Below are 24817 nucleotides of genomic sequence, written 5' to 3' on the forward strand. Positions count from 1 at the left end.
GAAACATGGAAACTCTTAGACTGCAATCCTCTGACCATTGGGATTGTCTTTTCCTATCAGCAGCGCGCCCCCCCTCCTAACACCAAAAGAGATAGGAGCAGAATTAGCCCATTCGGCCCATCAAGTCTGCTCTGCCATTCGATTATGGCTGATATGTTTCTTATCCCCCTTCTCCCTGTAACCCCTCATCACCTTATTATTCAAGAACATACCTCCCTCTGTCTTAAACACACTCAGTGATTTAGCCTCCACAGCTTCTGTGGCAATGAGTTCCACAGATTCGCCATCCTCTGGTTGAAGAAATTCTTCCTCATCTCTGTTTTAAAGGATTGACCCTTCAGTCTAAGGCTGTGCCCTTGGGTTCTAGTCTCTCCTACTAGTGGAAGCATCTTCTCCAAGTCCACTCTATCTAGACCTCCGAGTATTCTGTAAGATCAATAAGATCCCCCCATTCTGAACTCCATCGAGTACATCAGTTTTCCCGACTGCACGGGGTGGCTTCAATGGAAAATCCCATTGACAAGCAGCGGGAATAGAGAATCGTACTGTCGGTGAACAGCATGCCGCCGAGAAACTCGAGGTTTGGGGACTGGAGACGCCCGCCCTTAAAGTGGTGGAGGGCATTGGAGGAGGAGGAGAGGTAGGTGGGAAGAGGCAGAAGAGGAGTAATAGAATGAGTCAAGATAGGAACAAATCAGATCAGTGGGGCAGGAAAGACTAAAACAAGGCACCTGGCTGGGTAGTCCTGTTTGTGGGTCATGGGAAGGGAGTAGCAAAGGGCTGGGTGGGGGTTGAAGTTGATAAGGTTGGAGGCCATGAAAAGAAGATTACCAGAGAAGGTCAGTGGCAGTTTTAGAAATGATGCTGTCATGTTTGGCTGTGAGTTATCTTCCAGTAGGAGGAAGGGAAAGTTGTCAGAGAGATAGCATTCGGTCCCAGCTTAGAGGTTGTTTAACAAACAACAGCGCCACCCTTGATTGATGGCAGTGCCAGACTTGAAGGTGAGAGACCAGAGTGCTGCATGTCCAGAGGGTGATATGCTAGAGTGAAGGGAGCAGAGAATCTGAGGCGGCCTATGTCTTTCCGGCAGTGCTCAATGAAAAAATCTAGAGAGGATATGAGGGCAGTGCGAGGGGCCTTCAGCATTGTTCTGACCTCAAAATCCATTGAGCCATAAGGGGATGAAGCAGATGCTTATCCCAAGAACAGATCTTTCGGAGTAAGGTACGGGAAGGTCAGAGGAACAAAGGGTGCGATTGGAAGAAGGGATGGGGGGTCAGAGGAAAGTGAAATGGGAGGGAGGATGCAAAGGAGCATTGATCGGCACGTTAGCACAGTGGTTTGCACTGTTGCTTCACAGCGCCAGGTCCCAGGTTTGATCCCTGCTTGAGTCACTGTCTGTGCGTTCTCCCGTGTCTGCGTGGGTTTCCTCCGGGTGCTCCGGTTTCCTCCCATAAGTCCCAAAAGACTTATTAGGTGAATTGTACTTTCTGAATTCTCTCTCAGTGTACCCGAACAGGTGCAGGAGTGTGGCGACTAGGGGACTTTCACAGTAACTTCATTGCGGTGTTAATGTAAGCCTACTTGTGACACTAATAAAGAGTATTATTATTAAATCTACTGATAGATAGCTGCTGTTCGTTACATTTTTAAAAAATGCCAGCATTGACTATCTTGTGACTAAACTCTGAAGCAGAATTAATGTTTTTCTTGAAGATATTGGAGATCGAAATTCCTAATTTGCCCAAACTGAGAAAGGCTGAGTAGAAAAGGAGGTGGGTCAGTGAAACTAAGATGTAGAACATGCTGAGGTTTTAGTCCAGCTCTCTGCATACTGCTGAGAGATGTCTCAAGCAACTCTTCTGTTGAATTTTAAATTGCACCTTATTCTTATTATCAGCACATTCTCAACACTGCAAAATATTGATTTACGATCTGTGGTCTAAGCCAGCCTTTCATTTATGCTGAACACCAAATGTGCTATTCCTAAAATAGCAAGATAGCTGTTAACATTTGACAGGACCGGTGTTCCTGCAATCGTTTGAGCAGAACAGTTTAGAAATCCGAAATTAAAATGTTGATATGTTTGGTATAGAACACAATGCCTGTAGTTTCCTATTTGTTTGTTTGGAAGGGGAATCACTTTGGGCTATGCATGGAGCCTTGTACAATATCATATGATATTTTACCCAACAGAAATGCACTTAACCATCCACATTTAATTTTATTTATAAATAATAATAATAATCTTTATTGTCACAAGTAGGCTTACATTAACACTGCAATGAAGTTACCATGAAAAGCCCCCAGTCGCCACATTCCGGCACCTGTTTGGGTACACAGAGGGAGAATTCAGAATGTCCAATTCACCTAACAGCACGTCTTTCGGGACTTGTGGGAGGAAATCGGAGCGCCCGGAGGAAACCAACGCAGACAGGGGGAGAACGTGCAGACTCCATACAGAAAGTGATCCAAGCTGGACTCGAACCTGGGACCCTGGCGCTGTGAAGCAACTGTGCTAACCAGTGTGCTCCCGTGCTGCCCCAGGTGACCAGGAGTCCTAGGATGGCCTGTGGGTGAATGTTCTGTACTCTACAGTAATGAAGCTGACAGATTTGATGGTACCAGCTTCAGATTGCCCGTGAAGGAAAATTGGAAGGGTGCCAGCATGACTAAGCATCATAGAATTGTCATAGATTCTGTGATAGAATCCCAACAGGGCAGAAGGACCCATTGAGTCTGCACTGACCCTCTAAAAGAGTACCCTACCTAGGCCCACTCTCCTGCCCTATCCCCGTGACCCCACCTAACCTGCACATCTTTGGACACTAAGGGGCAATTTAGCGTGGCCAATCCGCCTAACCCGCACATCTTTGGCCTGTGCGAACAAACTGGAGCACCCGGAAGAAACCCGCTCAGACACAGGGGGCATGTGCAAACTCCACAGTCACCCAAGGCCGCAAGTGAACCAGTGTCCCTGGCGCTGTGAGGCAACAGTGCCAACCACTGTGTAACCATGCGCAAAGGAGATGGGGAGGGGGAATTGAGCAGAAACGTTCCCCGCATCGTCTTAACCTGCAAAGAATTTTGCAGCTGGTACAGAAGGTTCGTTTTTCAATTCAGTGCTATCCCTTTAAGTATATTGCCCCACATCACGACACTAGGATGCCCCTAGTCCCTGCCCCCACTCCACCTCACCCCATCCCAACACAGCTTCACCTGATTACAGCGAAGTTTAACTGAAAATATTCCAAGTTTATCCAACGATTATCTCATGTTTGTGAATATTTTTTTTTAAATCAATGTGGTTTTAGGAAATAACAAACCAAATAAAGTGGCTTAGCACAAGTTAGTTACTTAAAGCAATCCTGATAAGAACAGGTTTGCTCCATGTGCAAAGAGCTTTGCTATTTATCTCTGAAACTGTCTATCTAATCATTTCCTGCAGCTTTTTGAAAGTGATTTAATTGCGCCTCCAAGCGATTTAAAGTGTCTGGCTTAGCAATGATTTATTGTTATGGCTCAGTTAAGCAAAGTAATGGATGAAAGATAATCATTCTTAATAGAAGCATTGTCCATTTAACATAATGTATATCTGTAGGATATAACTGCGATAGTGGATTTTCATTCTTTGTGATTCCGTCATGTATGATTGTTTTCTATACAGTTACATGCTGTCCAAGCCTTGAATCTCCAATATGGAATGGCGTTGTTCAGATTCAGAGATGTATTGATTTTTAATGAAAGCGGCGCTGCCTTTTAAATCAGAGTGACTCAAGGACCCGATAGTTCAAGGCAACACTAAACAAGTATTTACTTCAGCTCCTTGCGACAGTTCAAAAGACCATATGTACATATACTTCATCCATATCTCACTGGTTTCACTTTTAATGATTCAAAGGAGAATGGCGGTAAACAAACATAGATTTATTTACACTATTAATAAAGGTCTGCATTATGCAGCATATCGCTCCAAGGACAATCCTAGCTGGGAGGACAAACCACACCAGGCCCTGTTTTGGGTCAGCTTTTATGTTAGCTCATAATAAGCCCCTGATGGTAGGCCTCCGCACACTGCCTGAGGAGCTCGTACTCCACGAGTCCAACGGGAGATCAATCATGGTTGCCCTGTAGTCCTCGTGGAGGTTCTGACACACACACTGCAAGCTATTCAACCATGGAAGCCACATAAATCAAATATATTGCTCCGCATCGCTGTTACACATCCACCTCTTGCAGGACAAGGTGGTGCACAACAGAGGCAGCAGCGCCTAATTTGTGGAGAACAGGTATGGCTTCATGTGCTCAAACCGATAGAGGAGACAGTGTGCATGGTTGTTGGAACACAAATGACTGTGGCTGTGGCCAGCAGAGGGGGTGAGATCATTGGAGGTGATGGCATCCTCATACCCAATCGTCCTCACATCCCACTTCCTCGTCCCTCAATCTCCTTTGATTTTGAAACTCTAAATGATACAGGCATGCACTTCTTGCTGCCCCACACCCTCCCCTCACCACAACCTTTGCTTTTCTTTCTTTAGATATCCAGTAACTGCAACCTGGGAAATATTGCCTGTTTCAGCCTGGAAAGAGCCAGATGCATAAAGGTTCATGTCCACAGTCTGTTTCGGAGTCACTGGCAATGCTGTCCTCACCCTACCCTGAGGCTATGGTTCAGTCTGCAACGAGTGGCCTAAGTGAAGAGGAGGCATCGAACAGATTGTCCGTTACTAAGGTTCAAGTAAGAGAATTACCCCAAACACCCTGGGTGGATATGGCTGCCCATTAGAGCCCTCGGCCTCCTCTCTCTTCCAGCAGCTCATCCTGTTCTTTGCTTCTGCTACTCATTCACCTGGCCATGCTTTAGGCCAAGAGGGATTCAAACTATAAAAGAAAGGATGATCCTTATAGCTGCCAAGTAACCTGAGGTTAAATTTGGGCCCATCTTGGCTGGTGTGGCCCAAGCAAGCTTTAATAACTCATGAGACACTCTGACTTCCATCTTCACTGGAAGTGAGACACATTGTGGTTCTGTTGTTTCTAGGGAACTAACCATAGAACAGAACAAAGATATCAGAGCTTGAAGGGTTAACTAAGACAGGTTGCATATATTTGACTTGTATTAGTTTGGGTTCAAGGGTGATTTTATACTTTTAAAATAATCAGGGATTCGATATGATGGATAAAGTGATCATTAAATGAGGCAATCAATAACAAAGGGGCGTAATCAAAAAATGCAAATCTAGGTCGCTTAGAATTACAATCATAATCAATTTCTCGTACAAAAAAGACAAGGCAAATATGGAACAGTTCCTTCAAAGGCTGTGGATTCTGGGTCAATTGAAGCCTCCATTAGATTCACTGAGTTTTGTTGAATACGGGTCTCGGGGGATATGGTACCTAGACAGGTAAATAGGATTGTGGCATGGATTGTCATGATCTGACTGGCAGAACCCGTGGCATGGCCTATGTCTCTCTCGCTCTAGCAGTCCCACAAAGCGAGGCCACAGAACCGGGAAGCTCTTCCGCTCTTATCACCTACTGCAGGAGTACCGGAAGAATTTACAGGTTGACAGTCAACCTGTTAGGCCAACTCTGCAAACTCACCTTCTGTGGCCATCAGGCCCTGGGGTGGGACTCTAAACTGGAGTTTCTAACTCAATGGTAAGGATACTACCCATTGCGCCATAAACCTCCTGTCTCCACTTCCTATGAACATTGAGATTGGCCAATTTATCAGCCAGCAATCTTCCAGAAGAGTTAAAACTGGTCCTGCCCCAAATCCACTTTTTCACTTAAGAATTGGAATACACACCACTGGCTGAAATGTGTTTGTTGCCCAGTTATATTCTTGCTGCATCAACTTTTCAAGATGTACAAACTTGTTTCATATTTAATGTTCATTCTTCTCATTCACCGACCAGAATACCAACACATTGTGTAACAAGGGCACAAGGAAATTGTTAGGATAGGTATTACAATCCTCGACCAGACCTCAACATTTGCTCAGGCACTGGGCAGGAACCCTAAAAATTTGTAAAACTGTGAAGAAAGGATACCAAAGAAAGGTAAGTGCATTCCAAGCACTAAGTATGTGATTTTACTACTCTTACCTCATTGATGTGGTCAATGCTTGTAAACATTGGGGCTTCATCATTTAGGGCACTGAACCATGAAGGGAGATGAATGAATCAAAGCTACAGATGATTTGGCGAAGCTGTCAATCACAGACCAATACTAGAAAGCTATGAATGGCTGGCAGTTAATGGATCTGTGGGAAGCAGATGCAGGTCACGACTGTTCTCCTTCCAGGAATGGACATGTGGTGCTTCAAGGTAAGTGTTACAGCTGTAATTCTGCTCACTGCCCCTGTTTGGACTGCTCTCCAGCTTCCAGATGGGGGTCTCTTTTCTGCTGGGAGGGGCTGTGTTGGGTGGTGAGGAGTCTGTGAGGGGGTACTTTCAGGCAGGGGATCACTGTGAGGGGTCCCTTTTTTTCGGGGTTCCTGTAGGGGTTCCTTTGGTCAGGGTGTCCCTGGGGGGGCTCCCTATTACAGGGGTTCCTTGGGGTGACTCCCTATTCCAGAGGTCCCTGGGGGGGCCACCATTACAGGGGTCCTTGTGGGCAGCCCCTAGTATCTGGGGGGGGGGGGGATTTGGTCGAATGGGGGTGGGCAGGCAGTGCATTATGGGGAATTGGCTCTCAGTTGGGCAAGGATTGTCTCTACCAGCATGGCCCAGGCATGGTGGACATTACAGTGGACCAAGGGGGTAACTTGGTGGAGAGGGGGGGGGGTACAAGAGACCACAAGTGATCCATGCCCACATGATTCCCAGCTGATTACAGAATCACGGAGGGCCAGAGCATAGGGTGCCGGGCCCGCTACATGCATGCAAATGATTCATTAAGACTTTTACAACATCTTAATTGCACCTTTTTACAGCCACAGTGTCTGTCTTTCTTTTAAACCAGGATTTTATAAATATATTACTGCCGCAGATAAATACACCCTAACCCAGGCTTTTAAAACCATTACTGCACCAGATACATAGTATATATCAACCAATTTCATACATTCATTACACAGGTAGGGCATCACTTCTATCAATAATAACAAGGCACAAGTGGGCAGCTCATTCAATGTTTTCTCGGGTGTTCTCAATCCTGGGAGAGATTATCGATGAAAGGCGGAATACAACGGTGTCACACAAGTGATGAGCTACAGCAAAATGCCTCGCATAGACTAGTTGTGTACATAATCAAGTGCATCCTTGATGTTGTTGCAGAAGCAGACAGGCACTGACAACATGACAACTAAATCACAGCATTCAAGCTATTGAGAGAGTAGTGAACAACCAGCTGGCATCAAGATCTGCACATAGTCATTCTAACTATTTCCAACTATTTCCAGTCGATGACTAGGTTGCCAATCCTCCAAGATTGGAGTGGAGTCTCCAGGAATTGAAGATTAATCTCCAGGGCATTGTTGTGCACGACCCTGGAGAGATATCATTGGGACATTTTAACAAGGCTCAATGAGTCCAAAATGAGTAAAAATAAACAACATTTATTTTGCAATAGTTATATATGTGAGTACCGGTAGAACTACACTGGGTACTCACTCTTTGTCGGTCAGTTCCACACTGGCCGCCCTTTATACAAATACGGATAAGCTCCCCTGCCTCTAGCGGGGGATGCTTGTACTCCCCGAGGAGCAAGGGAAAAACGTTTTTTTAAATAAATTTAGAGTATCTTTGTTTTTCCAATTAAGGGGCAAAATTAGCGTGTCAAATCCATCTAACCTGCACATCTTTGGGTTGTGGGGGAGACCCATGCAGACACAGGGAGAATGTGCAAAATCCACACGGACAGTGACCCGGGATCGAACCAGGGTCCTCAGTGCCTTGAGGCAGCAGTGCTAACATCTGCGCCACCGTGACGCCCCTGAGCAAGGTGAAAACAATCATTCCCACACCGTATGTCCCGTGCCTGGTTAATACATTCCTCCGCCCCAAAGTCTGAAGACCCTCTTGAAGGATGACGAGGAGGTGAAGACAACGAAGAAGAAGAAAAACCCAAGGAAGATGAAAAAACCACTGCAGCGCTTGAAACAGCCGGATGATGAAAGCGTTTTGGCTCTCGGAGGTGCTGTCGAACAGATGAGCCAGACCAGTTGTTAAGTATCTCGCCAGCGATTATGTCTGGCCCGACAACCCCACACGTCACACAGGGGGTGGAGTCGCCATCAGCCGAGCCCGGGGAAGGCACACGCTGTGGCACCTGGCCCATCAACCCAAGGCCCGAAACACCATGGCCCTATTAATGACACATTAATAATTATGAGGCAACTGGATGTCAAAATGCTCATGTATGTTCACCTCTCTACAATACAGCAGATTTCTTCCAGACTCATGTGTCGCATAACATCGAGATCCCAGTGAGGTGTAGAGCTGCTGTTCATTCCGCCATTGGCTGAAGCCAGATGAAGGGATGAATGGAGGGAGATGGATGACTCCAAGGGGCACCTCTGGTGGAAGGCAGGCAACTCGGGACTCCAAACCTCCATCCTCCCGGGTAAATGGTCATGGCTGACCACAGATCATGTGGTTAGCCTGCCATGTTGCGAAGTCTCTCTATAGAGTTCGTGAGGGTAATGGACATAAGTGGAAAAATGTCCATGCGAGTCTTCTTACACAGGGCTCTCATTACCCTGGTCAAAGAGCAAAGTCTACAGAAGCATTCATGTATGAACAGGAGGAACACTCACCTCTGGTCCTCCAGGATGCCCTTTACCTGGAAGAGGTGGGGTGGGGATGCCATGTCTGGATGGAGGCCAGGTGAAGGACTTAGCACTCAGCTGCTGGCTTTCAGATGGTGGGAAATCTGTAAAAGACGTGCTCACTAAATGTATCACTTCAACTCATTGACACATTCACTGAAGCTTCATCCAGATGTGGAGAAGATAGGCAGCTTGGCACAAAGCCATGTGAAGCAAGGGCCGCAGGAGCAAGTGGCAGTCGGACATCTATAAGGTCAAGAGGTTGGCGAAAATGGACCACTGCATTGGTGAGCATTCACCACATACACATAGGTGTATCACCGACAGTGCTCTTATCTAGAGTGAAAGGCCCTCTGGTGTGTCCCGGGATGATGTTGTTCACATCTGTGAGTTTCTCCAATATGGGCCGTGGCTGGTCTGCATTATGCAGCATACAGTTACATACAGCACCTGGTCTTCATTAAGCTAGTGTGTGTCCGAGTGCTCTTTAAATATCGCGCCAGGACACTTGACCCCATGAGGTAATGGCAGGGTGGGCAACTTCCTATCCACCCCACCCCCCCACCCCCAGCTCCTAATGGATACATAATTAATGAGCTGAAAAGTAGGCATCCCACCACCCAGCTGGAATCACAGATTTTCCCACCTACCACTGGACGTAGACTGCAAGGTTGAAAATTCTGCCCTGAGTGTGGGCCCAATGCCTGTTTCAAGACCCTCCCATTCTCAAATTTAGCATAAACTGGGTGGTGCGCCTGCCACATGCATGCTCCTCGGAGTAGTTGCAGGCCCAGAGCAGCCTAACCAGGATCCTTAAAGGGACTGTTGGAGGCCATCAACGAAAATAGCCTTTTGAAAAAATGTGCCTATTCCTTCAGGAAGATCAGGAGCACCACAAGGTACCAGTGCTCACCACTTTTATACAGATGAGGCCTGAGGCTGAGTTTGCAACTAATCTCGGACCAGTGTCATTGAGTGCATTGCAGATGCTAGGCCCGTGGGTATCCAGCACTGAGGAGATGAGTCAGTTTAACGAAGCAGGGAGAGAACTCAACAGAGAAAAGAAACAACCATGGTTCTCCCCATCCTTTTCACAAGATTGTTCAAAGATTTGTTAACACAGTGTGATGGTATGTATTAAGGGTAATAAGGTACACCATGAATGCCGAGGAGCCATTGGAGGACAGATGCTGGATCCCGATTGGATCCGCCGCCTACTGGGCTCCACCCAGATAGGCGGGGTATAAGAACCTGGGTTAATCCCCACAGCTGCATTCTGTGACTGAGCTGCTGGGGAACGAGTCTGAACAAGTCTGCTCAATTAAGCCTCGATTGAAGTTCTTTACGTCTCGCCTCGTGTGTGATCGATGGTGCTACAATTTATTGAGCAGACTTAAAAAGGAATATGGAGCTCCGGATCGCCCCGGAGTGCCTGCGAATCGGCCCCCAAGCAGCTAACGCAACATCGGCGTTTAAACACTGGCTGGCGTGCTTTGAGGGGTATCTCCGAACGGCCCCCGGCAGACCAACAGAAGACCAGAAGATGCAGGTCCTGCATTCCAGGGTGAGTCCCAAAATCTACTCACTCATCGAGGACGCGGAAGAATTCCCAGCGGCGCTCAACTTGCTGAAGGAGATCTACATTAAGCCCGTCAACCAGGTCTACGCACGCTACCAGCTCGCGACGAGACGACAAATCCCCGGGGAATCGATAGACGATTTCTTCAATGCTCTAACGATCCTGGGACGAAACTGCAACTGCCCAGCGGTTACGGCGAACGAACATACGGACCTCCTGATCAGAGACGCTTACGTAGCAGGTTTGGCATCGTCGCAAATTCGCCAGAGACTTTTAGAGAAAGACTCTCTCAGACTCACAGAGGTACGGGCCCTTGCAGCCTCCCTCGACGTGGCCTCCCAAAACACCTGCGCCTATGCCCCCGACCGCGCTGCAGCCCCTTGGGCTCCGTGGACCCCCGCCGTGACCGACCCCCCGGCAACCCAACCCCTCCGCAAGCGTGCGCAGCCAGAATCCCAGACCACCCGGGGGGGCCCCGCTGCTATTTTTGCAGGCAGCCAAAACACCCCCACCAGCGCTGCCCGGCCCCCTCGGCCACCTGCAAAAGCTGCGGTAAAAAGGGGCACTACGCAGCGGTGTGCCAGTCCCGTGGGGTCGCCACTATCTCCGGGGAACAAATGGGACCACGGGCTCACCCCCCCAGGGACCCACGGGCGGCCATCGGGCGCCGCCATTTTGGACCCCAGACACCACGAGAGGGGGATGGGCACCGCCATCTTCCTACCCGCGGGCCGCGGGCGAGCCACGGGAGCGGCCATTTTGTCCACCCCCGGCCGCGTGCGACTCATGGAAGCGGCCATTTTGTCCACCCCCGACCGCGTGCGATCCATGGACGCCGCCATCTTGGCTGACAGGCAAGGACACCAGCGTGGACGGCTCCACACTGCCTGAAGACAACGATCTGATACACCAACCACGTTTGGCATCGGTGACCCTCGACCAGTCGCGGCCCCGGATGCTCCAGACGACAACGACAAAGGTGCTGGTGAACGGGCTGATCGACTCGGGGAGCACGGAGAGCTTTATTCACCCGGACACGGTAAGACGCTGTTCCCTTGTAACTCGGCCAAGCACCCAAAAAGTTTTCCTGGCGGCGGGGTCCCACTCCGTTGAAATCAAAGGGTTCTGCATCGCAAACCTAACGGTGCAGGGGAGAGAGTTCAAAAATTACCGGCTGTATGTCCTTCCCCACCTCTGCGCTCCCACCCTCCTGGGACTGGACTTCCAATGCAACCTCCAGAGCTTAACATTCAAATTTGGCGGCCCTATACCCCCACTGACTATCTGCGGCCTCGCGACACTGAAGGTCGAACCGCCTTCCTTGTTTGTGAACCTCACCCCGGATTGCAAACCCGTCGCCACTAGGAACAGACGGTACAGCACCCAGGACCGGACGTTTATCAGGTCCGAAGTCCAGCGGCTGCTGAAGGAAGGCATCATCCAGGCCAGCAATAGTCCCTGGAGAGCCCAAGTGTAGTAGTGAAAACAGGGGAGAAGCAAAGGATGGTCGTAGACTACAGTCAGACCATCAACAGGTACACGCAGCTAGATGTGTACCCCCTTCCCCGCATATCCGACATGGTCAATCGGATTGCACAGTACAAGGTCTTCTCCACCGTGGACCTTAAGTCCACCTACCACCAGCTCCCCATTCGCCCCGGTGACCGCAAGTACACTGCCTTCGAATCAGACGGGCGGCTATACCACTTCTTAAGGGTTCCATTCGGCGTCACGAACGGAGTCTCGGTCTTCCAACGGGAGATGGACCGAATGGTCGACCAGCACGGTTTACGGGCCACGTTTCCGTACCTCGACAACATCACCATCTGCGGCCACGACCAGCAGGACCGCGACGCCAACCTCCAAAAATTCCTCCAGACCGCTAACGCCCTCAATCTCACCTACAACGAGGAAAAATGCGTGTTTAGCACTGACCGTCGAGCCATCCTTGGCTACGCAGTGCATAATGGAGTGATAGGTCCTGACCCCGAACTCATGGAGTTCCCTCTCCCCCACTGTACCAAAGCCCTGAAACGCTGCCTGGGCTTCTTTTCTTATTACGCCCAGTGGGTCCCCCAGTACGCAGGCAAGGCCCGCCCACTAATCCAGTACACTACTTTTCCCCTGTCGACAGAGGCCCGCCAGGCCTTCAGCCGCATCAAAGCGGATATCTCAAAGGCCGCGATGCACGCCATCGACGAGTCCCTCCCCTTCCAAGTCGAGAGCGACGCGTCCGACGTAGCTCTGGCGGCCACGCTCAACCAAGCGGGCAGACCCGTGGCCTTTTTCTCCCGGACCCTACACGCTTCAGAAATTCGCCACTCCTCAGTAGAAAAGGAGGCCCAAGCCATAGTGGAAGCTGTGCGACATTGGAGGCATTACCTGGCCGTTAGGAGATTCACTCTCCTCACTGACCAACGGTCGGTAGCCTTCATGTTCGATAGTGCACAGCGGGGCAAGATAAAAAACGACAAGATCCTGCGGTGGAGGATCGAACTCTCCACCTTCAATTATGAGATCTTGTACCGTCCCGGAAAGCTGAACAAGCCGTCCGATGCCCTATTTCGCGGCACTTGTGCCAATGCACAAGTGGACCGTCTCCAAGCCCTCCACGAGGACCTCTGCCACCCAGGGGTCACTCATTTCTACCACTTCATAAAGGCTCGCAACCTCCCTTACTCCGTTGAGGACGTCTGAACAGTCACCAGGAACTGCCAAATCTGCGCAGAATGCAAACCGCATTTTTTCAGGCCAGATAGAGCGCACCTGATAAAGGCTTCCCGTCCCTTTGAACGCCTCAGTTTGGACTTCAAAGGCCCCCTCCCCTCCACCGATCGCAACGGTACTTCCTGAATGTCGTTGACGAATACTCCCGCTTCCCCTTCGCCATCCCCTGCCCCGACATGACTGCGGCCACGGTCATTAAAGCCCTCAGCACCATCTTTACACTGTTCGGTTTCCCCGCCTACATCCACAGCGACAGGGGGTCCTCCTTCATGAGCGACGAGCTGCGTCGATTCCTGCTCAGCAAGGGCATCGCCTCGAGCAGGACGTCCAGCTACAACCCCCGGGGGAACGGGCAGGTAGAGAGGGAGAACGGAACGGTCTGGAAGACCGTCCTACTGGCCCTACGGTCTAGGAGACTCCCAACTTCCTGCTGGCAGGAAGTACTCCCGGATGCCCTTCATTCTATCTGGTCCCTGCTGTGTACCACCACTAACCAAACGCCTCACGAGCGCCTCCTTGTCTTCTCTAGGAGGTCGGCTTCTGGAACGTCACTTCCGACCTGGCTGGCAGCCCCGGGACCCATCCTGCTCCGGAAACATGTGCGGGCGCACAAATCAGACCCACTAGTGGAGAAGGTACACCTACTCCACGCAAACCCGCAATACGCCTACGTGGCGTACCCAGACGGCCGACAGGACACGGTCTCTCTGTGGGACCTGGCGCCCGCCGGAGCTCCTCCCCCTCCCAACACAAATCACCTCCCCCTCACTCCCGCCGGTGCACACCACAGCCACCCCCTTCCCAGGGGGATCAGTTCTTCTCCCAGGCCCATCCAGGGGTAAGGAAACAGAGGGGGACAGCGCAATGCTCCCAGAGTCGACTGGACCCGAGCCAGCACCACCACCACCACCCGGGCTGAGACGATCGGAAAGGGCAACCAGAGCACCATCTCGACTCATCGAATCAACTTAAGATGTATATAATTCAGTGGCCCAGTAAAGCGGCATTGTTGTAAATAGTTAACGCTGCAAATCGGGTAAAATGTGAATAATTCGGTGGCCCAGTAAAAGCGGCATGATTGTATATAGTTCAATGGTTAAGGCACCGACCCTGTAAACCCCTACCACCATACCACCCACCACCCCGCCGGGTTCTTTTTTAACAAGGGGAGAATGTGGTGGTATGTATTAAGGGTAATAAGGTACACCATGAATGCCGTGGAGCCATTGGAGGACAGATGCTGGATCCCGATTGGATCCGCCGCCTACTGGGCTCCACCCAGATAGGCGGGGTATAAGAACCTGGGTTAATCCCCGCAGCTGCATTCTGTGACTGAGCTGCTGGGGAACGAGTCTGAACAAGTCTGCTCAATAAAGCCTCGATTGAAGTTCTTTACGTCTCGCCTCGTGTGTGATCGATGGTGCTACACACAGGGACCATGCTGTGAGAATATTCCTTTCCTGCGATGTTGCAGGTTCAGCACAGTGACCTTGATTCATCCCTTTAAGATCTTGGATGAACAAGTAGTGCAATATATCACCGGGGCAGTTCAGTTGAGGGCCCTCTTTGCTGGGGATGGAAGGATTATAAAATTGGTTGTGCGATCTAATCTTTGAGCCGGCGAGGCCCTTACCACCAGGGAAATGATGTGGCAGTCCCTATCTTGTTTCTTTTTTCATTATATACGTGCAGGAGCTCTTTCATTCTTTGAAATAAATTTAAAAGTATCAAATGGATTTACTTGGGGGTGAAATGGAAAATTACATGTCCAATAGACAGAAGAAGCCTGATTTGAAATAGAAAATAGTCAGTGCTTATGCTAGTTATCTCTGCACTCAAGGGATCTCTCATTGATGGTTAGGCGCACAGCAAATACGCAGCTTGATGTGATGGATGTTTTACAGTGCTGAAATTGGACTATGTAAAGCAGAAGTGACAAAGTAACAACCTATTCCAGCTTACTAATCGTACAAGGAGTTGGAGGACAATGTGCTATATTCTCTTCATACAATCGTTCAGCTTGTCTGCATCTTTGTTATAACTTAAAGAAGCATAGTTTTTTTACTGGCACAGTACACTAACACTCAACCCATCATATTGAAATATACTTGTGTGCCGTTATTGTGCTGAAAATAATGTGTGGCATTTTTTGAGGCTGGAATCCTTGCTGCTGAAACTTGGAATGAAAAAGATGACCTAAGTACAATGTGCTAAAATGATCAATCTATCTTCTTGTTCTGGACAATAAAGAAAGCTCATTTGCTTTCCTGTTGCACTCCCCTGTCCTGAAGGTAATGAGTCTTCCGAGGCTACAGTTCCACAACTGCTGGCATTCCTCTGGGACTTTGCCTAAAAATCATTCTTCATGTCTTTACTACAGACAGGTTGTTGGAAGGTCATTCAATCAAGTTGGGCCATTTCAGCCAAGTCTCGTCTTGTCCTTAATTAACAGTCGCATGCAGATTAAAACCTGAAATCTTGTCTAATTTTATTTATTTTTGATCCAATCAACCTTGAATCTAACAGTCTACCTGAGACTGGCTAATCTAGCACAGTCCAGGGATCAAAAATGGAACCTTTTTGGTACCATATCACATTGAACCACCTGTAGCAGGGAGGCTGCAAAGTGCTCCACCCTCCCTGGGTTAAGCACAGAAACATTATTGGTGAGTGTTTCTTTACTTAATCACAATCACATGTGTGTGTGTATGTATGTGGGCATCATACAAGGATGGGATCAGGTGCGACCATGAAGGTTGAAAATGTAGATGAGATACCTGAGAGCTACCGCAGTCTGTGCAGCTATTCCCCAACATCAGCCTCACACTACATTCTGTAGAGAATCGGAAGGGAGAAACTAAAGCCAGTGTTTCTAACCCAGCCAGTGTTCCTTCCCCTCACCCTTCTCATGAAATTCACCAGCGTGCACAGTGGTCTCAAAATGTTTGATTTACTGCAGGACTCATGGCCACTTCATTGTGAACCAAATTTCAAACATTTCCTTGTAATTGTGTGTTGAGCTGTCAGTTTTAGCCCAGCGGCGGTGCTCGGGCCTCTGTCAGGCCATGGGTTCAAGTCCCACTCCATTGGATTGGATTAGATTTGTTTATTATCACGTGTACCGAGGTACAGTGAAAAGTATTTTTCTCTGAGCAGATTAACAGATCATTAAGTACATGGGAAGAAAAGGGAAGAAAAGAAAATACATAATAGGGCAACACAAGGTATACAATGTAACTACATAACACCGGCATCGGATGAAGCATACAGGGTGTAGTGTTAATGAGGTGAGTCCATAAGAGGGTCATTTAGGTGACTGGTAACAGTGGGCAAGAAGCTATTTTTGAGTCTGTTCATGCGTGTTCTCAGACATCTCCTGCCCGATGGAAGAAGTTGGAAGAGTGAGTAAGCCAGGTGGGAGGGGTCTTTGATAATGCTGCCCGCTTTCCCCAGGCAGCGGGAGGTGTAGATGGAGTCAATAGATGGGAGGCAGGTTCGTGTGATGGACTGGGCGGTGTTCACGACTCTCTGAAGTTTCTTGTGGTCCTGGGCCGAGCAGTTGCCAAACCAGGCTGTGATGCAGCCAGATAGGGTGCTTTCTATGGTGCATCTGTAAAAGTTGGTAAGAGTTAATGTGGACATGCCGAATTTCCTTAATTTCCTAAGGAAGTATAGGCGCTGTTGTGCTTTCTTGGTGGTCGCATCGACGTGGATGGACCAGGACAGAATTTTGGAGATGTACCCCCCTAGGAATTTGAAACTGCTAACCATCTCCATCTCGGCCCCGTTGATGCTGACAGGGGTGTGTACAGTGCTTTGCTTCCTGAAGTCAATGACCAGCTCTTTAGTTTTGCTGGCATTGAGGGAGAGATTGTTGTCGCTACACCATTCCACTAGGTTCTCTATCTCCCTCCTGTATTCGGACTCATCGTTATTCGATATCCGGCCCACTATGGTCGTGTCGACAGCAAACCTGTAGATGGAATTGGAACCAAATTTTGCCATGCAATCGTGTGTGTACAGGGAGTAGAGGACTAAGTATGCAGCCTTGCGGGGTCCCGGTATTGAGGATTATTGTGGAGGAGGTGTTGTTGTTCATTCTTGCTGATTGTGGTCTGTGGGTCAGAAAGTCGAGGATCCCGTTGCAGAATGGGGAACCAAGTCCTAGGTTTTGGAGCTTTGATATCAGCTTGGCTGGGATTATGGTGTTGAAGGCAGAGCTGTAGTCAATAAATAGGAGTCTGATGTAGGAATCCTTGTTGAGATTCTCTCACGATGAGTGTAGGGCCAGGGAAATGGCGTCTGCTGTGGACCAGTTGCGGCGGTATGCGAATTGCAGTGGATCAAGGCGTTCTGGGAGTATGGAGGTGATGCGCTTCATGACCATCCTCTCGAAGCACTTCATTATGACTGAAGTCAGGGCCATCGGACGGTAGTCATTGAGGCACGTTGCCTGGTTCTTCTTTGGCACCAGTATGATGGTGGTCTTCTTGAAGCGGGTGGGGTCTTCGGAGTAGAACAGGGAGAGTGAATTCATTAGGTAATTGAGGCTCACACTTCAGTACATTCCCACAGTCTTTCAAATGTGATGTGGAATACGGCTCTGTCTGCCCTCTCAGGGGAGGGGGTGGGGGTGGGGGGATGAAAATATTCCACACGCTATCTGAAGAAGAATAGGGGAGTTGCACAAGGTCAATATTTGCAGCTAAAGCAACATCAGGAAAATACTCATTAGTGCACTCATAGGTTGTCTCAGCTCACTGCTGTTCTCCATTTCTGCTGGAACCTTCCGAGTATGGCTTTCTCCATAAGGCATTCGTCGGGGAACTCAATTAGAGCGGAGTATAGGTGGGGAAAGATAGGTTGTTCCACCTTTTTACAGGACTAACTACTGAACGGTAAGTTTAAAGGTCCAGTTTGAATGTTGCTGAATGGGTGAGTGGATGAATGGCTGAGTGGGTACATTAGTAAATGGGTAGGTGGATGAAGTGGGTAGGTGGGAAAGGGGGTGAAATGGGTAGATGGGTAAGTGATTAAGGGAGGATAGGTGTGTGAGTGTACTTTCAGGTTGAGTTGGGTGGTTGGGAGGGTAGTCAGGTGTTCAGGAGGGGGGTAGTCATATAGGGTCAGTTCGGGAGGGGTAGTCAGATCGGTGTTATGGGGGGGGGGAGGGGAATCATGTCCGGGGGAGTAGTCAGGAGGTTGACAGAGTAATCAAGTCCAAAGGATTTTCAGGTGGTCCAGGGAGTTAGTTAGGTGGTCGGAGGGGGGCGTGGTCGAGCCAGGTCAGGGAGTAGTCAGGTGGTCGGGAGGGTGTCAAGTTAGGGTATGGTCGGGTCGGATGGGGGGGGGGGGGTGCTAATTGAGGGGTCAGGGGGCTGACTGGGGGAGTGAATTGTGCAGTTACCCAGATGTTAGGCTAGGAGAGTCCTGAGGCACAAGGGAATTGCTCACCTGAAGTTCAAATTTCCCAGGCAATTCCCATGGAGGTTGGCACATCAGGACTTCCACAGAGCCCTGATTCGCAACTTTGATCATATGTCAAATCTCTGACAGTTCGGAGACCAGGGGCGAAATTCTCCGGAAACGGCGCGATGTCCGCCGACTGGCGTCCCAAAACGGCGCAAATCAGTCGGGCATCGCGCCGCCCCAAAGGTGCGGAATCCTTCGCATCTTGGGGGGCCGAGCCCCAACCTTAAGGGGCTAGGCCCACCCCCGACTAATTTCCACCCCGCCAGCTGGCGGAAAAGGCCTTTGGTGCCCCGCCAGCTGGCACGGAAATGACATCTCCGGGCGGCACAGGAGCGTTAGCGGCCGCTCACGGCATCCCCGCGCATGCGCTGTGGAGGGAGTCTCTTCCGCCTCCGCCATGGTGGAGACCGTGGCGAAGGCGGAAGGAAAAGAGTGCCCCCACGGCACAGGCCCGCCCGCGGATCGGTGGGCCCTGATCGCGGGCCAGGCCACCGTGGGGGCACCCCCCGGGGCCAGATCGCCCCACGCCCCCCCCAGGACCCCGGAGACCGCCCGCGCCGCCTTGTCCCGCCAGTAAGGTAGGTGGTTTAATCTACGCCGGCGGGACAGGTATTCTAGCAGCGGGACTTCGGCCCATCCGGGCCGGAGAATAGCGGGGGGGGCGGGGGGGCCGCCAACCGGTGCGGCGCGATTCCCGCCCCCGCTGAATATCCGGTGCCGGAGAATTCGGCAACCGGCGGGGACGGGATTCACGCCAGTCCCCGGCGATTCTCCGACCCGGCGGGGGGTCGGAGAATCTCGCCCCAGAAGTCAGGGGGTAGTCGACCTCTGGTCTTCAATCTCATTGCTTTTTGTGGAGGCTGGCTATGTGCAAATTGGCTGCTGGGTTCCCTACATTGTAACGGTGATTGCACTTTAAATTAATGCAGTTAATTGACTATCAAGCACTTCAGAGAACATCCAAAAATCATGAAAGGCATATGTAAATGCAAGTTCTTTTTTCTCTTTCTTTCTCTCTCAGCAACCCCACAAAGCAAAACATTACCATTCTCGGGCTGCTGTGGCAATGCAACTGTAAATACTGATGTGCGGATAAATTAATGCATTTTTAATATAATTGCAGCTGTAAAGAGCTGGGTTTTAAACACGCTTTGATATTTCAATTCTTGACAATAATTATTAATAAATGCAACTCATTTTTTTATGCTCCGAAAACAGATTTACAGCCACTCTCGGTCTCTAAAGTCAGAGGATTTGCTCCAGTGTATTGGATTACCAGTACTTCCATCCTGTTCTATTCAACCAAATAATTTGAAAGAGATGAGAATCCAAATCCAGATCTGCCACGTCAAGTGTTACATCAGTGCTGCTATAGATGCAGGGTGAATTTGGCTAGATGTCAGGAGTCAGTTGACCAGAAGACTGGTTATCCTGAATAAACAAGGCTGCAATAAACATACTGATGTATTTACTTTTTTTATTGCACTTTGAGTACATGCCAATTTGGAATTACATTTCGTGGGAGATATTTTTGGCAGAAAGAGTGTATGGCCGTTTCCTGAATTAAGGCTTTGCGCCATGCGCTCTCTGCAGATTTTAGAACACTATTGAATTGCCCCAAAGTTGAGCTCTCCTCCCCCACATCCTTGTATATCATCATTTGTCGGAGTCCCTTTCGGCGCCGTTTTTATTGCAGACATACAAAGCTAAATCAGTCTCCCTGTACTACAACAATTAAAACAGACAATTACCATTTGCAGAATTGTGATGTTGAGGAATGCAAATTATATTATAACACATCTTCTGTTGCACTGGGATGACAAATAATGCTGTTGCAATTTCAGTACCAAGAAAGGCTTACACCTCAAATAGCTAATGGCGAAAATGTACTTCTCCTTCTATTGCCTTGAGAACACACACACTGTTATTTATAGACTATAGAGTCAAAGTCAAATTGAGGCAATCACAAACAGATTTTAAAAGAAACACAGAATAATACACCACAGCAGAGGTTCGCTCTGTGCATCGTGCTTGCCGGATCTTTGAATAAGCTACCCAATTAGTCACACTTCCTTGTTCTTTCCCCATCACCCCACAATGTATTCCCCTTCAAGTACTTATCCAATTTTCTTTTGAAAGCTATTATTGAATCCGCTGCCACCACCCTATTAGGCATGCATTCCAGATCCTAACAACTTGCCTTGTGAAAAAAAAGTTTTCTTCATTTTACCTTTGGGTATTTTGATAACATTTTACCTTAAATCTCTGTCCTCTAGCTACAACACCTGATGTTAGTGGGAATAGTTTCTCCCTTTTCAATCTATCAAAACCCCTGGTGGTTTGATCACACCTATTAAATGTCCTCTCAACATTCTCTGCTTTAAGAAAAGACTTGCATTTATATAGCGCCTTTCATGGCCAAAGGACATCCCAAATCGCTTTGCAGATTGCAGGTCCCGCCCCAGGAGTCTAGAAAGCACAAAGTTGTTTGAGTTAAGTTACATCAGCAATTTGCCCATCCATCTTCCCATAAGGGCGTGATTTAAGGGAAACATTTATTTTAAAAAAAAAACATTTTATTAAGGCATTTATGATTTTATAACAGCCAATACAAATGTAAACAAAACTCAGTAAATAACCCCCCCCCCCCACCCCCAAACCCACAACCACACCCAGCCAACATGGCTTTTACATACAATTCCCTAATCTCACCTCTCGCTGATCCCGCCTAAACTAAACTATACTATCACACCCTTCCCCCCGCCACGCCCTCCCCCAAACCTCACACTCCCCAATCCTATTGTACCTGCTAACAGTTCAGTTTCCCCCAAAGAAGTCGAAAAACATCTTCCACCCCATGACAAACCCTACCATTATACTCTTAGGGTGAACTTGATTTTCTCCAGCCTGAGAAACCCAGCCATGTCACTAATCCAAACCCCCGATTTTGGGGGTTCCGAGTCCTTCCACGTCAATAAGATCTGTCTCCGGGCTACCAAGGAGGCAAAGGCCAAAACGTCAGCCCCCTCTCTTGCCCCCTGGACTCCTGGCCATTCCGACACTCCAAAAATCGCCACCTCTGAACTTGGTGCCACCCTTGCCTTTAATCCCATGAACATGACATCGGCAAATCCCTGCCAGATTTTTTGGCATGCCCAAAACATGTGGACATGGTTTGCAGGCCCTCCTGCACACCGCCCACATATGTCCTCCACCCCTTCAAAAAACCTGCTCATCCGGGCCACCGTCATGTGTACCTGGTGGACCACCTTAAATTGTATCAGGCTGAGTCTGGCACATGATGAGGATGTGTTGACTCTACTCAGGGCATCTTCCCACAAACCTGCCTCTAGTTCCTTACCCAACATATCTTCCCTTTTACGCTTAACCTCCCCTACCTGGGTTCCCTCTCACTCGAGGGCTCACGACCGGTGTGGTGGGAATCATGCCGGCGCCCGAAAAACGGCGCCGGAGAATAGGGAAGCCGGCGGCAAGGCGGGATTCGCGCCTCCCCCCAGGGATCCTCTGACCAACGGTGGGTCGGAGAATCCTGGTGCTCATGTCCATTCTCTTGCAGGATCTCCATCTGATGGAACCGGGCTACCCGGAGTTGTCCCCCACCCACCCTGCTACCCAAGAGACCACCTCGGAGGAGAGCTCCCAGGAGACAACCATTGTGGCACCACAGTTATCACCCCCACCTTCCACCAGTGCAGAGACACAAGCCTCGGTAGACAACCTTAGTGGACAGACCTTTGGGGCACAATCCAGTGGGCGCAACACAGTAGCCGGTACACATCTGGTGGAGGCAGGAACATCCAAGTGAGACAGCAGTCGGAGGTCTGCTAGATCCCAGGACTCAGCTGAGTCTAGGTCAGGTGTAGTTTTCCCATGCAGATGCTAGCACACGGCTGTGAGATTCAGGAGTAGATGTCAGTGACATTCCAGCAAATACATAGTCGATTGGAGGAGTCCCAAAGGCTATGGGCGCAGAAGATGATGCCCCATGCGTGGCAACGAGGCTACCGTGGCGACTGCAGTGGAAAGCCTGGACCATGAGATCAGCATCTTGGGTGGTTGTGTCCAAGGCATGGATAAGTCTGTGACGACCATGGCTGAGGGCCTTGACATCATGTCCCAGATGCAGGTGGACATTGGTGAGGCACTCCAGGGCATGGCCCAGTCACTGAGGATCATCACTGAGAGCGTCAACACCATGGAGGCGGCAGGACTGGCAGAACCAGATGACCCAGAGACGTCTGGAGCTCACCCTAGCTGCCTCTCCATCCCATGGAGACCGGAAGGGCCCTACGGGAAGGGCTGGAGGCCAACCGTGGGCCTACCATCAAGGAGGCAATGGTAGTCTTCAGTTATTCTGAATCCCCCCCTTCTGACAGTGGCGGATCTCAAGGGCAGTAGGTAGAACAGGGTGGCATGGCAAGGCCAGTGACACCAGTAAGTCGGCCGGGGCCTTCTGGCTCCAGGCCCTCCAGAGGACGTCCACCAAGGGCATCAAAGGTCACAGGGCACAGAAACCAGCTGGCAGCCTCCACTCTGATGTGCATCCTGGGACACACCTAGTCGTAGCAGTAGACCATGTAAGATCAAGAAGATTGAGGATCACTAATTGGTCACTGGGGAGTGGCTTTATCTGTAGCTAGGGAGAATGGAAATGTCAAATGTTCAAAATTAAAACATGTTACGCCTGATGCATGTGATGTCTGTCATGTTAAACTTCACAGTGGGCCTGCCTGCTTCCCCACCCCACGCTGACCTCCGATCCACGGGGGCACTGGGGTCCAAGATTAACCCCCCCACCGATTCCTGATGCAGACACCGTTCAGAGGATGGGTGTGAGCATGTTGTCAGCAGAGAGACAGGAGTCAGACTTCGGCATAAACTATAGAGCACAAGAGCTAACCTCACAGCAAGTGATCATCACTTTCCAGCATTGTATCGTGAACCATTGACAGTGCCGACACAGGTCCATTACCCCGGAGTGATGTTACGCAGATCTTGGGAGGGTGGAACAGGGTAGTTGGGGGGGGGGGGGGGAGGGCAGATGGGTGGAAGGAGGGGAGTGGGGGGAAGGAGGGGTTGGCGGGAAGGAGGAGAATGGGGGGAGGCGGTGAGCTGATGAACAATGCCTCATCCAATGAGAATCTGGTGAGGCCGAGGGCCTCCCTGGTCCTCCAGGCATACCAAACACTTGCCGCTGCCGCCTGTCCTCCATCCTCCGGCTCCTCGTTGGGCTTGTCCACCATCCTCTCTTGGCCCACCTTCTCCTCAGGCAAGGCCGCATGTCCCTCCTCCTCCTTCAGCATGTCACTTCGCTGCTGTGCCAGGTTTTGGAGTGCAAAGCAGACCACCACAAAGCGAGGGCGATCCTCTGAGGGGTGTGCTGCAGTCTACCACCAGAGCGGTCCTGGCATCAGATGCACCACTCAATGACAGCATAGTTGGCAGCATGGGCCTTGTTATATCGGGTCTGCGCCTCAGCCTCCAGCCTCCACACTGGCGTCATCAGCCAGGACCTCAATGGGTAACCCTTATCCCCCAAAAGCCTACACGTCATTCTGGGTGGTCCTCGAAGACAGCATGGGTTCTTCACATGTCTCACGATGTAGCTGTCATGCATGCTCCCTTGGAAGTGTGCACACATGTGCATGATTTGGAGGTGGTGGTCGCACATGAGAGTTGAACATTCAGAGAGTGGAACCGTTTCCCGTTAATGAAGGGCAAACTCTGATGCCCCAGTGCACACAAGGTGACTTGCATGCCATCAATTACCCCATGGCCTTGGTGAATCCCAGTGATGGCAGAGAATCCTGCAACCCAGACATCTTGGTGGCCTTAGTCCAGCTCAAATTTGATAAAGTCAGCTGCCCGCGCATGCAGGGCATCCGTGACCTCACAGATGCATTTATTATTATTATTATTATTATTATTATTAGGCTGGGAAATATGGCCCAAGTCCCCACTTGGGCCCCGGAATGAACCGGTAGCCTCAGGGCTGTGGTGATCTTCATGGCCACCAGGAACGGGTGTCCTCCTTCTCCACGGGGTGCCAAATCCCCGAGGACACGTCTCTTTGTTAAGGTGGTGTCTCCCGTGGCATATGCTGTCTATCACCCCCTCAAAAGACCAATGACGTCTGTACACCTTGGTCTGTCACTGGCATCCCCTTCTGGGTCCCTCCTCAACCTGCTGGGTGGCTGGGTTTTCAGAGCGTGTGGCGGGCCCTTGTACATGGGGTACCC

This window comes from Scyliorhinus torazame, chromosome 7 (genome assembly GCF_047496885.1).
Source record: "Scyliorhinus torazame isolate Kashiwa2021f chromosome 7, sScyTor2.1, whole genome shotgun sequence".
Taxonomy (NCBI): Eukaryota; Metazoa; Chordata; class Chondrichthyes; order Carcharhiniformes; family Scyliorhinidae; genus Scyliorhinus; species Scyliorhinus torazame.